Below are 15,202 nucleotides of genomic sequence, written 5' to 3' on the forward strand. Positions count from 1 at the left end.
ATGGTCTACAGGGATGGAATTCTCAACAGAAGTACCAAAAACAGCCACAAAAGAAAAATAAAATGGTATTAAACATCTGCCAAGATCAGAGAGAGCAAAGCCAGGTTAGAGTCAACCTTTTTTTTTTTTCATCTTATCCATTCTAACTTTGGAAAGATCAGAAATTAGCTAGCAAGGAACTACCACCCACCACTGTCTACAAGCACATGCAACTACCACCCTTCCTTGCTGTGGGCTTCCAGCCTGAAGCTGCCCCAAGCAGAGGAAGTGGAAAGATTTTATGTTAGGTCAAATTGATGATTTTGGTCAATGAATATATTGGACTGGGCATTTTAATTACCGAATTGAACCTATGTTTGTAACTTAGCGTCCTAAGGGATGTCTGTTATGTAAGAGTGAGAAAAAATATGATGTTCAATGACACCCTTTGGTTACATTTTAAAGGACTATAGGAGACAAAATAATGCTGTATTTTCATTTGCCAAACTTTGTACCTGTCAGCATACCAACTACAAGTATGGAGTATTTCAGGTGGGTGAGGATAAAATCTGCACTTATTTGCTCAGAGAAGAATTTTGAACATTTGTAGAGGAATACAGAAAGGAATGAGTTAACCTTTAAGGGACTTGCCAACTTTGAGATTATAGGATTCTATACTCTCTCTGTCCAACTGTACTTATACTTTTTAGAAACTATCATAATGTCTCAAACACTCTGAGTTAAATTTAAAAGTACATCTATTCTCTCATGAAACAAGCATCTACTCTAGCTGGTCATTTCTGCTTATTTGATTCTCATAGGAAACTGGCCAACTGGAAAGAAACTCCAGCAAGTTTTTAAAAATCATGAATCCCTAACTTAAAAAATCCCTTGAATAATGGCAGTTTAGCTAAATCCAAATGATAGCTAAATTTGGGATTTGTTTTATACCATAAAAAGAAACATTCCAGCTTCCCCTGTTTCCCTTCCTCATCCATGGCTGCTCTCCCTGTCAATCACCCTCTCTCAGTCATCCACGAGCTCTTTACAACTCAATCCACAGAGAAAATAGCTCCCTGTTCCAATGTGTCCGGGCCATTGTCTGGATACATCTCCCTGGAACATAGCAGAGGAAGCACAGCTGCTCTTGTCTAAAGATGCAGCCGGGTATCCATGTGCTGCCTGTTCTTTGTATGAGTTGTTTATGCCAATGCCTCTTACATTTTCCTCAGATTCCACAATAGCAGGAAGCACAGGGTGGGTGCTCAATAAACAGGGAAACAATGATTGCCACTTCTTTTCATCTCTCACTTTGGGGAGCTACTGAGAGAAAACCAGGTTGGTCTCACAAAGAAAGCCACACAGCTTTGAAGAGTGCTGAGCATGGCTTTTATCCTCAGATATTTACTGACGAAGTGGAATATAAACGCAGAGCAAGTAAGATCTCTGCTACCAATATACCAATAATCTAGTTGAGGAGATAAAATATGGGGAAATAGTAACAATAAAAGAAAAGGTATGAGTGTGATAAATGTTGTGAGTAGAAGCTTAGTATTTCAGCATTTGGAGGACCTTGGAGATGAGTAAACTTATACTCTTCTTTTTACAGTTGGGTAAACTGAGGCCCTCCATTTCTTCTGCTATCTTGACACTTCCAACTCTATATTACTCGAAGCTCCACCCTCAACCTGAATGATATTGTTGCTTGTCTTCCCAGCAGCCATTGCCTTCTTCTTGGTGACATGATTTTGTTGTTTGGGCAGCAATGTGCTGAGCCTAAGGGATGAATCATGATAGGGTTAAGCAATGATTCCTCTATGCTGATGATTGATATAGGGCTGAAAGTGTGACAATGGGATTTAAAGAGAGTCAACTGAGGGCTTCTGGGGCAGCTTTTTTTCCCCACTAAGAAAACAGGTAAGCGAGGAGAAGATTCTTTTTTTGCATCTTCCCACTTCGTTTCAAGGGTAGATGTTAATGTCTGAGGATGTGGCACCTGGAGTTAGGGCAGACATATTTGTACTATGAGGAGAGACATTGCTAAACATCGTAGATGACAGGTTGGTAAAGACAAAGGAACCTAGGGACAATCCCTTTACAGACTTTGTTAGATAACAGTAAATGTCCTTTTGGTTTAATTCTATGTGTATTTTTATTTTACCTGCAACCATAAGCATTGCTAAATTTTATCTTTTGTAACTCATCTTCCTCTGCTGTCTTCCTATCTTCATTTTACTGGACCTCTGGAACCTGGGTTCCATTGTAAATAATTCTGATGCCATCCCCAAACTCTCATCTCTTTGTCTAACCAAACACTGGCTCTCCTCAGAGGGCACTGAGTCTATTGCAGCCCTTTCAGGGACTCATATCATCCTCCATTCTCTAAGTGTCACAGGGATCAGAGGTAAGGATGGCATTATCTTAGATGCGCATTGCCTTGATAGACCACTAATTCTCTACTGTTATGAAAAAAACCCTCCTCCTTTGAGGAGGCAGGAGGAAACAGATTGTGATTATACCTGATTATGCCTAATAATAACTACCATCTGTCTAAGACATCCTCTACCCCTGCATGTTGTTGCCATGTTCTCTCTTCCTACCCAGGCCCCCTCCCCCCAACTCCTTTATATTCCTTTTCTGAAGTCTCTGACAACTGGTTCACAGGTTATCATTTGCTATAAATACTGTCATCATCATGGTGATTTCAGATTGAATGAGGATATCCTTTCCAACTTTTGAGTTCCAGGAACAGGTGTTCAGCTTCTCGCTAAAATAGCCCTTTCATTATGGATAATCCTGATGTAGCGATTTTAAGACATGTTGGCAAATTCTTTGACACCTCTTCAATCAAGAAATGAGGTCTAAGTTCCCTCTCTCTGAACTGAGCTTGCCTAAGGGACTCCCGATTAGCCAGCAACATGCAGTGGTAGTGACACTAGATGACATCTGAGGCTAGGTTAGCAAAGACCATGCAGCTTCTGCCTGGTTCTCTCAGAATGTTCATTATGGGAAGGGGTAGTCTTTATGTGAAAAGTCCAGTTACTCTGAGGTAGCCAGGCTGAGAGACTATGAGTAGGTGCTCTAGGCAATAGTCCTAGGTAAACCCCTTCTCTCAGAGAGCATCGGTGGACAGTATTGTTAGCCATCATGGACATCTAGTCACACTTTTAGATGATTCCATCTCCCAGCCATCAAGTCATTCTCACAGATTTTGAGTCTTTCCAGCTTAAGCTCTAAATATCATGGAAGAGAGACAAGCCATGCCTGCTATGCCCTGCCTGAATTTATGACACAGAATTTTTGAGCATAATAAAATGATTATTTTAAGCTGCTAGGCTTTGAAATAATTTGTTATGTAGCAATAGTAAGCAAAACCCCTGTCAATGGCTTTCGGGGAATACAGTTTATCCAATGCTCATCAAGTCCTCAATAGAGGTCCTTCCAAAGCAGGGAGACAGAACATAAAAGACTGTGGCTACACCTCATTGCACCTCATTGCATCTAATAATATCAGTTGGATTTTGAAAATGACCACTGTGCCAGGCACAGTGATTAGATTAAGAATGTGGATTTTACTGTCAAACAAATATGGGTTTAAATTCCTGTCCTGCTACTTACCAGTGGTGTGATTTTGAGCAAAAAACCTCTCTACATTTTTGTGCTTCAGTTTCCTCATCTGTAAAGTGGGAAATATAACAACCACCACATAAGCTAGTTTTATTTTATTTTTTTCCTTTTTTAAAAAATCCTTACCTGAAGATATTTTTTCATTGATTTTAGAGAGAATGGAAGAGAGAGGGAAAGACAGAGAGAAACATTGATTGGTTCCCTCCTGCACAGGCCCTGACCAGGGCCCAGGCTGGGGAGGAGCCTGCAACTGAGGTACATGCCCTTGATCAGAATCGAATCCAAGACCCTTTAGTCCGTAGGCCGACGCTCTATCCCCTGAGCCAAACTGATTAGGGCCACATAAGCTAGTTTTAAAGATTAAATGTGATAAAGTATATAAAGTCACTGATGCTCAACAAATGATAGCTCTTCTTGATAATAATGCAAGAATAATATGTAGAGAGCAGAAATGAGAGTTGAAATAATAATGGAAGGAGAAAGTGAGGCTACAGAGTATCAGACAAAAGAGTTTAGAATTTGGGGGAACTATACATTTTTTATTTTTAACTTTAAATAAACAGGTTTTAAAAGTATCAATTTATTCTTTAATTATGTGTGAGGGAGTAGCTTTAGTTTTCTAAAAATTATACTTGAGACTCACTCTATGTACTTATCATTTAAATTTGAAAATGTTTAGTTAAATGTTTCAAGGATAAAGCAAATGCAAAAAAGGAAATAATATATTACTCACTGAGGACCTTCCTCCCACTCAGATGCTAATATTAAAATGCTTTTGTATTTGAGAAGATGTAGTTATTAGAGTGGTGGAGAATGAATTGAAAGGTCGAATCCCTGATCAGGGAGGCCAGTTGGGGTATTTCAACTCCTGCATTACTGATAAGTAATGTGGTTATGATTCAGGGGTGGGTGGCTGAATGGGAAGATGTGGGTGTGAGAGACCCCAGGAAGGAAGACTTGACAGGCCTTGACTTTTCAGGAGACCTGTAATCCAAATCCCCTCCCCAGCCTCCAATAATATATCATTAATCTTTTTTTTTTTATTTTGCTTGGGGAAAAAATAAAATTAACAAAGTGTGACTACTAAACAGGTTACACTAAGATGTGGGAGCAATTTTGTCAGAAATATCAATTCTACATATTGCAGCAAAGAAAACATGGAATGTTTGCCAAGTTCTTCTGAGAAATTTCTGTCTAAAAAATGTGCCAGCTTGCTAAATATAAAGTTGTTAGGAAGAACAGAGCCAACTGGCCTATTAAACCCATCTCAAAAGAGATGATGGTGTTAAGTTGGATCTTACCCCACCAATCGTTTCTCCCACAGCAGACTTAGGAATGGGGTCAGGGCACCCTTCTTCCCTGGAGCCACAGTCTCCTTGTGTCTGTAGCTGTGCATACCCACAAAAAGTGGCAGGAGTGTCTCTATGTCCTATACACCCAAGAAAAGAATAAATCTCACATGCAGATGACTGAAAGAAAGCTGGGTGCTATCTAGATATTGCTTAATATTTTTCCAAGTAAAAGTCCAAAAAGGGCAATGGAGAGACTCTTCGAATGCTTTCAGTATCCTGAGACTTCAGACCCATTGCTTATTTTGAAAGAAAAGTTAGGTCTGGTTCCAGGAAAGGAATCACCCCTACTATTGGAAAGCAGCTCAAATGCTGGCAATTGCCTAGATATAAAGGAGTCAGAATGGCTCAGGGTATGAAGGTTATAACAGGAAGAGGGGTTGTATGTGGTTTTTGGATATCATGATGATAAGCAAGCAAATTGCTGTTGGAGAAGGTAATTTGTATCCTATGCAAGCGCAGTAAGAGAGGGCCTACTTGTGGAAGGATGTCTGGAATACTGCTGAATTGTGGGTTGAATTTTGTCCCCCCAAAAAGATGTCTCCAAGTCCTAACCCCTGGTAACTGTGATGTAACCATATTTTGAAAATAGGGTCCTTTAAAATGTAATTATACTTTAGATGAGATCATTGTAGATTTAGGATTGGTCCTAAATCTAACACCAGTGTCCTTATAAGAAAAAGGAAGGAGATTTGAGGTACAGAAACACACAGAGAGAAGGAGACAATATGAAGACAGAAGCAGAGATTGGAGTGATGCATCAAGGATTACTACCTGCCACCAGAAGCTAGGAATTGGACATGGAACAGATTGTCCCTCAGGAAAACAACCCTAAAAACTTGATTTTGGACCTCTGGCCTCCATAACAGTAAGACAATAAGTTTCTGTCATTTATGCCATCCAGTTCATGGTAATTTATTACAGCAGCCTCAGGAAATGAATTGAACCAACCCCAAAAACCACATACAGAGATGAGACCAAAAACCAAAAACCCAGGACCAGAGAAGGGGATCTTGACAGATCTAGAACTATGCTGTCCAATATGGTAGCATTAGTCACATATAGCTTTTCAAATTAATTAAATTAAAAAATTAGTTCCTTGGTTGGACTAACCACAATGCAAGGGATCAATTGATACATGTGGCTGACAACTATGCAATGGGACAAAACAGATAGAGAACATTCTTATCATTGCAGGAGGTTCTACTGAACAATGCCACTGTAAAAGTCACAAATCAAGGTCCTATCTTTATGAGCAAGTGGCGTGCATGGGGACTCTTGGCTTCAAATCTGTCTTTTCACTCATACCTGCACCAGAAGATAGCAGTTATCCCTGACAGTGTCGCTTTTGATTATGAAGAAACAACAGCAGCAAAGTGTAAATATAGTGCAACCACCTGTCTCAGGTTTCCTCAAGCATACTATCTTCCAAAACAACAAACATTAAATGATTGTATTGATAGGCAATTCTCTTTCAAGCCAGCATCAGTAGGACTGAGAGTATCAAGTATGTTGCTTTTATCTATGTATGTTATGACTTGTACCCAGGTGAACATATTTACTCAGATCCCTTCCTTGTAAATTTTTAAGAGGGATTTTCTCCCTTATAGCAATTTGCCCTCTGGTAGGCTCTGTGGTTATGCAAACACAGGAGTTCTTTCATGGGTTTAGAAAACTAGGGAAAGAGTCTTAGGAGAATGATGTGATATACCCTTGATTTTCCCCAGAAGATGAATCTGGCAATGATGTTAGGATTATTTGAAGGTGTAAAGACTGTCGGCTGGGCGATCTTAATGAAAATGGAGAAGAAATTATGCTCTGAATTGCAAACGCTGCTGTCGCTGAGATCCACCTGTTCAGAGCTATCTTTAGCTGCATCCAGGAACAGTTTATCCACATAACCTTCTCTCCCTCACTTCTCTCGTCTCCAGGTACAGAAGAGGAGGCATTTGCAACATTAAGTTGGAAAATGGCATTACAGGATTGTGTGTGTGTGTGTGTGTGTGTGTGTGTGTGTGTGTGTGTGAGAGAGAGAGAGAGAGAGAGAGAGAGAGAGAGAGAGAGAGAGAGAGAGAGAATGATGAGATAATAGTATGTGTGTGGTGGTGCTTTTTGTTGGTTACAGCTAATAGTTGTATAGTTTGGCACTCAATAGCTTCTTGCAACCTGTCCCCAAACACAATACCCCTTTCACCCCGAAACCTTCCTTCTCTCAACTCTTAGAAGCACATGTGCTGTCCCGCAAATATGTCATGCATCAGTGTGCTTCCATCTTTTGTCCTTACTCTTCACTTTGCCCAGAATGCCTTTTCTTGTCCTCTCCCTATAGTACACTCTTAATAATTTTCAAGACCAGTAAACATGTCACTGCCTAAAGAAAGCTTTTTTCTCCTAGTCTCCTCTCCCTTTTGGAAGGTATTCCTGCCTCTTCTGTTTTTCCTCTCTCATGTTCATCCACCCTCAGAATTTGAATTAGTTGCACTGCTGTTATTGTCTTTATTTGGGGCCTGGGGGGGGGGGCAATTGATACCAGCATTGTTCTCCATGGACACTCAAGGAAAGCATTCTGAATGGGTATCTTAGCTGGGGAAGGTTGACTTGGAAGCAGAATGGGAAGTTGGTGCCAGGTGTGAATCTCTCAGCCATTTTTCTCCTTATTTGACACATGCTGCTATGACCAGTTTTCATTCAATAAATTAAATGGCCCATAACTTAGAGGTAGAATGTCATTATACACCCAAATAAATCACTCATCATAAGTGACAGATCTCTTCATTCTCCTCACCCCTCAATATGCATTTGCTCCACTTATCCCATCTGCCCATCCCTATTGTAGTCTTTCTCATCTTAGTAATAACAACCCACTCATCACCACCCTGATTGTTAAAGCCTGAAAGCTGAGAGTCATACTTGATTTTGTTTCCTTTTCTTTATGTCTCCTCCTCCCATATCCAATCCATGAGCAAGAATTGTTAACTCTGTTTTCAAATTTTCTCTCTCTCCTTGCCATCTCCATAGCCACTACTGGTCATTGACCACCCACTAGTATCTCTTGCTTGGGCTACAGTTGTAGTTTTTTAGTAGGTCTTCCCATATCTGTTCTCCACAGAATGACCAGATTGACATAAAAACATCAACTGGAGAATTTTACTCCTGTGGTGAAACATTTTAATGGCTTCCCACTGTCCTTGGAATGAAACTGTAATTCCCAAGTGTGGCCTATAAGGCCCCGTGAGGTCTGGCCCCCGACTGCCTCCCGTACCTGTCAGCCTTCTCTTCCTCTTACATACCAGGCTCCCTCATATGGAGTTTATTTTTTCACCTCAGAGCTTTGCAGACTACTCTGATTGGATCCATTTTCCCTCTGCTCTTGGAGGGTTGGTTCTCTCTTAAATGTAGGGCTCAGTTTTTATGTCACTTCCTCAGAGAAATCTTCTCTGACCTTCACTAAGAGAAATCCTCTCTTGTTCTTTTTCCACATGCATTATGTGGTCTACCTAGTGCTCACGAGTTCATTAGTTCAGTCATTTTCATGACTTCAGTCATTGGTGTATTTATTCAGCTATTATCTACTGTCCCAGTGGCCTTTAAGTGACACAAAGCAGAGATCATGACAATCGTGTTCATCCAGTCACCAGCACAGTGCCTGGTACAGAGTATATACTCCATGAAATGTATATTGAATGAATGGATAAATAAGTGAGTATTCAGGACTCCTTTGACCATCCATTAGCTATTATAATCTTTCTCATGCTTTAAGACTTATCTCTAATGTTGGCTCTGCATAACGTCTACGCCAATCCTTTCACTCAAAATGAACCCTGACTTTGAGTTCTGATGTTTGCTTAAGGCTTTGATGTTGAAAAGCAATATATGAAGTTGTCGAGAGAACAGGCTTTGGAGTAAGTAAGACTTGGGCTGAATTCTTGTCTAGCATTTTCACCTTTGTGATCTATTTGGGCAAATAATGTAAACTCCTTGACTTTTGAATTTCTTATACCAGCAAAATATATATATATATATATATATATATATATATATATATATATATATATATATATATATTTCGAACCTCATTTGTCTAAGGTGCTTGACACACAGATGGATACACAATGAGGCTTCATAGCTACTATTATATTGGTTCATAATTTTCTATGTATCTATACTAATAAAATGGTAATATGCCAATTAGACCGGGTCGACCCAACATCTTCCAGACGTCCGACTTCCTTCCAGACAGTTAGGGGGCAACCAGGCCAGAAGGGGGGCAGTTAGGGGGAACCAGGCCAACAGGGGGAACAGTTAGGGGGTGACCAGGTTGGCAAGCAGAGGCAGTTAGGGGCGATCAGGCAGGAGGTAGATTGGTTAGGGGCAATCAGGCAGGCAGGCAGGCAAGTGGTTAGGAGCCAGCAGTCCTGGATTGCAAGAGGGATGTCTGGCTCCCAGTTTAGGCCCCATCCTTTGGCCTAAACCGGCAGTTGGACACCCCTCGAGGGGTCCCAGATTGGAGAGGGTGCAGGCTGGGCTGAGTGACCCCCCCACCCCGTGCACAAATTTCATGCACCGGGCCTCTAGTTTTTATATAAAATTTTTCAAAACAAGAAACAGTGAGCCCTAAATAACATTATTGAAGGCATTTGATGTCTGTGGCCCAGCTTGAAAGCAGCTTGATATTGGAGAATATCCCAGGTTCTGAAATAAAAACCTGGCTTCAATCCCCCAATTTGTCTCTTATTGGCTGTGACTTTGTAAACACTTCCTATCCTTTTGAAGTCTCAGTTTCCTGATATGATCAAAATGATACTATCTCAACAGGAATGCTTAAGGATTAAACATAACATATGCAAAGGCCAAGGATTAATGTCTAATCATAAAAAACCTTAATACTTGGTCTGTTTTACTCAACCAGGACAGAAACTTGGTCAAACCAAAGGGAATACAGACTGGTGCAGTCACTGTGGAAAACAGTATGGAGTTTCCTCAAAAAATTAAAAATGGAACTCCCATTTGAGCCAGTAATTTCACTTCTAGACTATATCCCAAGAAACCAGAAACACCAATCAGAAAGGATATATGCACCCCTATATTCATAGCAGCACACTTTACAATAGCTAAGATTTGGAAACATCCTAAGTGCCCATCAGCAGATGAGTGGGTTAAAAAACTGGTACATCTACACAATGGAATACTACGCTGCTGTAAAAAAGAAGGGACTTTTACCATTTGTAACAGCATGGATGGAACTGGAGAGCATTATGCTAAATGAAATAAGCCAGTTGGAGAAAGGTAAATATCACATGATCTCACTCATATGTGGGATATAATGATCAACATAAACTGATGAACAAAAATAGATCCAGAGACAAATGGCAGAGGATAGGGGGTTAGAGATCAACCAAATGACTTGTATGCATGCATATTAGCATAACCAATGGACACAGACACTGGGGGCTTGCCCTCCAGGGCGGAAGTGGTCAGGGGGGATCAATGTGGGGGCAAAGGAGACATATGTAAAACTTTAAACCATAAAAAAGCCCCCCCCCCCGCCAAATAAAAGAATGTGGGCAGCCTCTAGGAGCAAAGACCAGCTCCTGGTTGTTAGTCAATAAGGAAATGAGGTCCTCAGTCCTACAACCACAAGGAAGTAAATTTGGTTAATATTTTGAATAAGCTTGGAAACAGTTTTTTCAGTCTACCAGTAAGAACCCAGTCAGTGAACACTGATTTTGGCCTTGTAAAATATGAAGGTGGGAAGCCAGCTAAGCCCACTAGGACTTCTGACCTATATAACTAAGAGATAATGAATTTATCCTGTCTTAAGCCACAAAACAAAAACAAAAAACAAACAACAACAACAAAAAAACAAAGGTGATCAAATCTGACCGGACTAACAATGCAAGTGGAACTCCTGTCCATTTCTTCAAGCAGCCAAACTTACCTAAACCTGACAAGAGAGAACTTTTTCTGATTGATGAATCCAGTGTAAAGGTCGAGGAATTTATTCAATACCTGCCCATCTTTTCTAGGTAGTGGCTTCAACCACCTTTGCAATAGCTATGGGGTCAACGTGAACTGTGGCTGAGACTGGATTAATGCTAAAACATGGTATGTTACAAAGGTTCCTGACCATTTGGTAGACTTGTCTTCTTGGAGGGACATCTGAGAAATCTGGAGGCAGCTAGGACATAAAGCCTTTTTTTAAAAGAAAAAAAAAAGCCCTAGCTGGTTTGGCTCAGTGGATAGAGTATCAGCCTGTGGAACAAAGGGTCCTGGATTCGATTTCAGTCAAGGGCACATACCTAGATTGTAGGCTCCTCCCTTGTCTGGGCCCTATTCAGGGCATGTGCAGGAGGCAACCAATCGATGAGTTTCTTTCACATAGATATTTCTCTCTGTCTTTCCCTCTCTCTTCCACTCTCTCTAAAAATCAATGGAAAAACATTTTAGGATGAGGGAGAGAGAGAGAGAGAGAGAGAGAGAGAGAGAGAGAGAGAGAGAGAGAGAGAGAGAGAGAATCTGACTTCTTTAGGGAATGGGTATTCATACTTTCCCAATATTTGGTTATTTATTTATTTATTTGAGTGTGTGTGTTTCTTTTCTTTTTCTTTTTTATTGATTAAGGTATTACATATATGTCCTTATCCCCCCATTGGCCTCCTCCCCACTCATGCCCTCACCCCCCTGGTATCTGTGTCCATTGGTTATGCTTATATGCATGCATACAAGTCCTTTGGTTGATCTCTCTCACTTTACCCCCACCCTCCCCTACCTTCCCTCTGAGATTTGAGCATCTGATTGATGCTTCTCTGTCTCTGGATCTGTTTTTGTTCATCAGTTTATGTTGTTCATTATATTCCACAAATGAGTGAGATCACGTGATATTTATCTTCCTCTGGCTGGCTTATTTTGCTTAGCATAATGCTCTCCAGTTCCATCCATGCTGTTGAAAATGGTAAGAATTCCTTCTTTTTTTACAGCAGTGTAGTATTTCATTGTGTAGATGTACCACAGGTTTTTAATTCACTCATCTGCTGATGAGCACTTGGGCTGTTTCCAAATCTTAGCTATGGTCCAATATTTGGTTATTAAAAGATATATATATATATATATATATATATATATATATATATATATATATGAAATAAAGCTTAAAAAGACACTTTTTACATTTTATTTTAAATTTTATTGGAGTGACATTACTCAACATGAGCATATAGGTTTTACATTTTATTTTAAATTTTATTGGAGTGACATTACTGAACATGAGCATATAGGTTTTACATTTTATTTTAAATTTTATTGGAGTGACATTACTCAACATGAGCATATGTGTAGATTACTAATTTACAATATCTGTATATAGGACCATGTGCCCACCACCCAAAGTCAAATCTCCTGTCACCTCATATTAGGACCCCTTTCTTCCCCCACCTCCCTCCCTCTGGCAACCATCACACTGCTGTTTGTGTTCATAAGTTTCAGTTTTATATTCCACATATGAGTTAAATCATATAGTTCTTAGCTTTTTCTGTTTGATTTATTTCACTTTGCCATAATGTTCACAAGGTCCATCTATATTGTTGTAAATGACGCTGTCTCATCCCTTCTTATGGCTGTATAGTACTCCATTGTGTATATATACCACATATTCTTTATCCAGTCCTCTATTGTAGGGCACTTTGGCTGTTTCCAATTCCTATCGTTGCCACTGTGAATAATGCTGCAATGAACATAGGGGTGCATATATATTTGTGTATAACTGATTTTGAATTTTTTGGGTATACACCCAGGAGTGGGATTGTTAGGTCAAAACACCCAGAATAGCCAAAGAAATCCTGGGGGGGAAAAAGGAACAATGCTGGAGGTATCACACTATCTGACTTCAAAATATACTACAGAGCTATGATAATCAAAACAGCATGGCCCTAACCAGTTTGGCTTAGTGGATAGAGTGTCGGCCTGTGGACTGAGGGGTCCCAGGTTCGATTACGGTCAAGGGCATGTACCTTGGTTGCGGGCACATCCCTGGTGGGGGTGTGCAGGAGGCAGCTGATGGATGTTTCTCTCTCATCTATGTTTCTAACTCTCTATCCCTCTCCCTTCCTCTCTGTAAAAAAGCAATAAAATATATTTTAGAAAAAAACAAAAACAAAAAACAAACAGCATGGTATTGGCAGAGAAATAGGTACACAGATCAATGGAACAGAATAGAGAGCCCAGCTATAAAACCATACATATATGGAAAGATAATTTTTGACAAAGGAGCCAGAAATGCACATTGAGTAAAGATAGTCTCTTCAATAAATGGTGCTGGGAAAACTGGAAAGCTACATGCAAACAAATGAAACTGGGTTGCAGTCTGTCTCCATGTACAAAAATTAATTCAAAATGGATCAAAGACTGAAACATAAGACCTGAAACTATAAGTCACATAGAAAAAAATATAGGGACCAAACTTATGGACCTGGGTAGTAGAGAACATTTTATGGACTTGACCCCAAAGCCAAGGGAGGTAAAGGCAAAATAAATGAATGGGACTATATCAAACTGAAGAGATTCTGCACAGCAAAAGAAATGGACAACAAAACAAGCAGTCAGCCAACCAGATGGGAGATGATATTTGCAAACAGTAGGTCTGACAAAGGTTTAATTTCCAAAATATATAAAAAGACATTTAAAATGATGTTCCAAAGGAGAGGAACTGGGACCGTGTACTGGGTTGAATAGTGTACCCCCAAAAGACATGTCTTCCAGAATCTGTAAAAAGGCCTTTGGAAATAGGATCTTTGCAGATGCCATCAATTTAAGATGAGGTTATACTGGATTATGGTACTCTCTAAATCCAACATGACTGGTGTCTTTATAAGAATAGGGGAATTTGGACACAGACACAATACTTGGTTGATGATAAAGAGAAGATGGTCATGTGAAGATGGAGGCAGAGATTGGAGTGATGCTTCCACAAGCCAAGGGATTCCAAGGATTGTCAACAACCACCAGAAGCTACAGGAGAATTCTTCCTTAGAGCCTTTAGAGCAGTAGTTCTCAACCTTTCTAATGCCGTGACCCTTTAATACAGTTCCTCATGTTGTGGTGACCCCCAACCATAAAATTATTTTCGTTGCTACTTCATAACTGTCATTTTGCTACTGTTTTGAATCGTAATGTAAATATCTGTGTTTTCTGATGGTCTTAGGCTCTACAGCAGCGGTTCTCAACCTTTCTAATGCCGTGACCCTTTAATACAGTTCCTCATGTTGTGGTGACCCCCAACCATAAAATTATTTTCGTTGCTACTTCATAGCTGTCATTTTGCTACTGTTTTGAATCATAATGTAAATATCTGTGTTTTCTGATGGTCTTAGGCTCTACAGCAGCGGTTCTCAATCGCTGGTTGAGAACTGCCAGCAGGGTCGCCTAAGACCACCAGAAAACACAGATATTTACATTATGGTAAGCAGATATTTCCTAGCACCATTTATTGAAGAGACTACCTTTACTCCAATGTGCATTTCATGTCGCCTACCATTTTACTTCAGGTGTGACTGATGACGGCTTCAGTGCCCCGTGCATGTCTCCTATGCATTGTGTCCCAACGCTCCTCTGCTGCAGTCATAAGAATCACCTGCTAGGCTCATTATTTGTAGGCTTTGCTGCCCTGGAAGTGTTATAGTGTAAATACCCTACAGGCCAATTCTTGATTCTGTCAAGAAGGAAAGAATCCAGGGGAAAATATTCCCCTAGAGTCTCAGATAATTCTGGGGTGCTTCCTGTACAGCTCCTCACAGCTGCCCTCACTGGTTAGAACCCTCATTGCTCCCAGAGTAAATCAACCAGATAACACTCTTGGGGTGGCTTCCCACATTCCTTTCTCTCTAGTCCCCACTCCTTTTCCTTGTTTGCAAAAAATATAAACTACCTGAACACAAAACCCTTGTCACAGGCTCTGCTTTTTGGAGAACCTAGGCAAAGACAGTGATCATCGTTATATCATCCTCACAGTTTTGTTCCAAAGACGGACATCTAAAGGTATGTAAAGTGCTTAGGCTAGTAGCTGGCACAGAGAGAGCACCCAATAAATGTTAGTTATTTCCCACATAGAAGATAGAATGTTCTGGAAGATGAATTTGAAATGTGCTGTCATCAATCTAAGTGTTGAGTGGACGCATAACAGTAAAAGTTGTTTGTGGTTTTTCAGCTTCAGCTCCCATCTTCATTAACACAAGTGGGGCTGTAATGGTAGGAAA

The sequence above is a fragment of the Cnephaeus nilssonii genome (assembly GCF_951640355.1).
Source record: "Cnephaeus nilssonii genome assembly, chromosome: 6".
In the NCBI taxonomy this organism is placed as follows: domain Eukaryota; kingdom Metazoa; phylum Chordata; class Mammalia; order Chiroptera; family Vespertilionidae; genus Cnephaeus; species Cnephaeus nilssonii.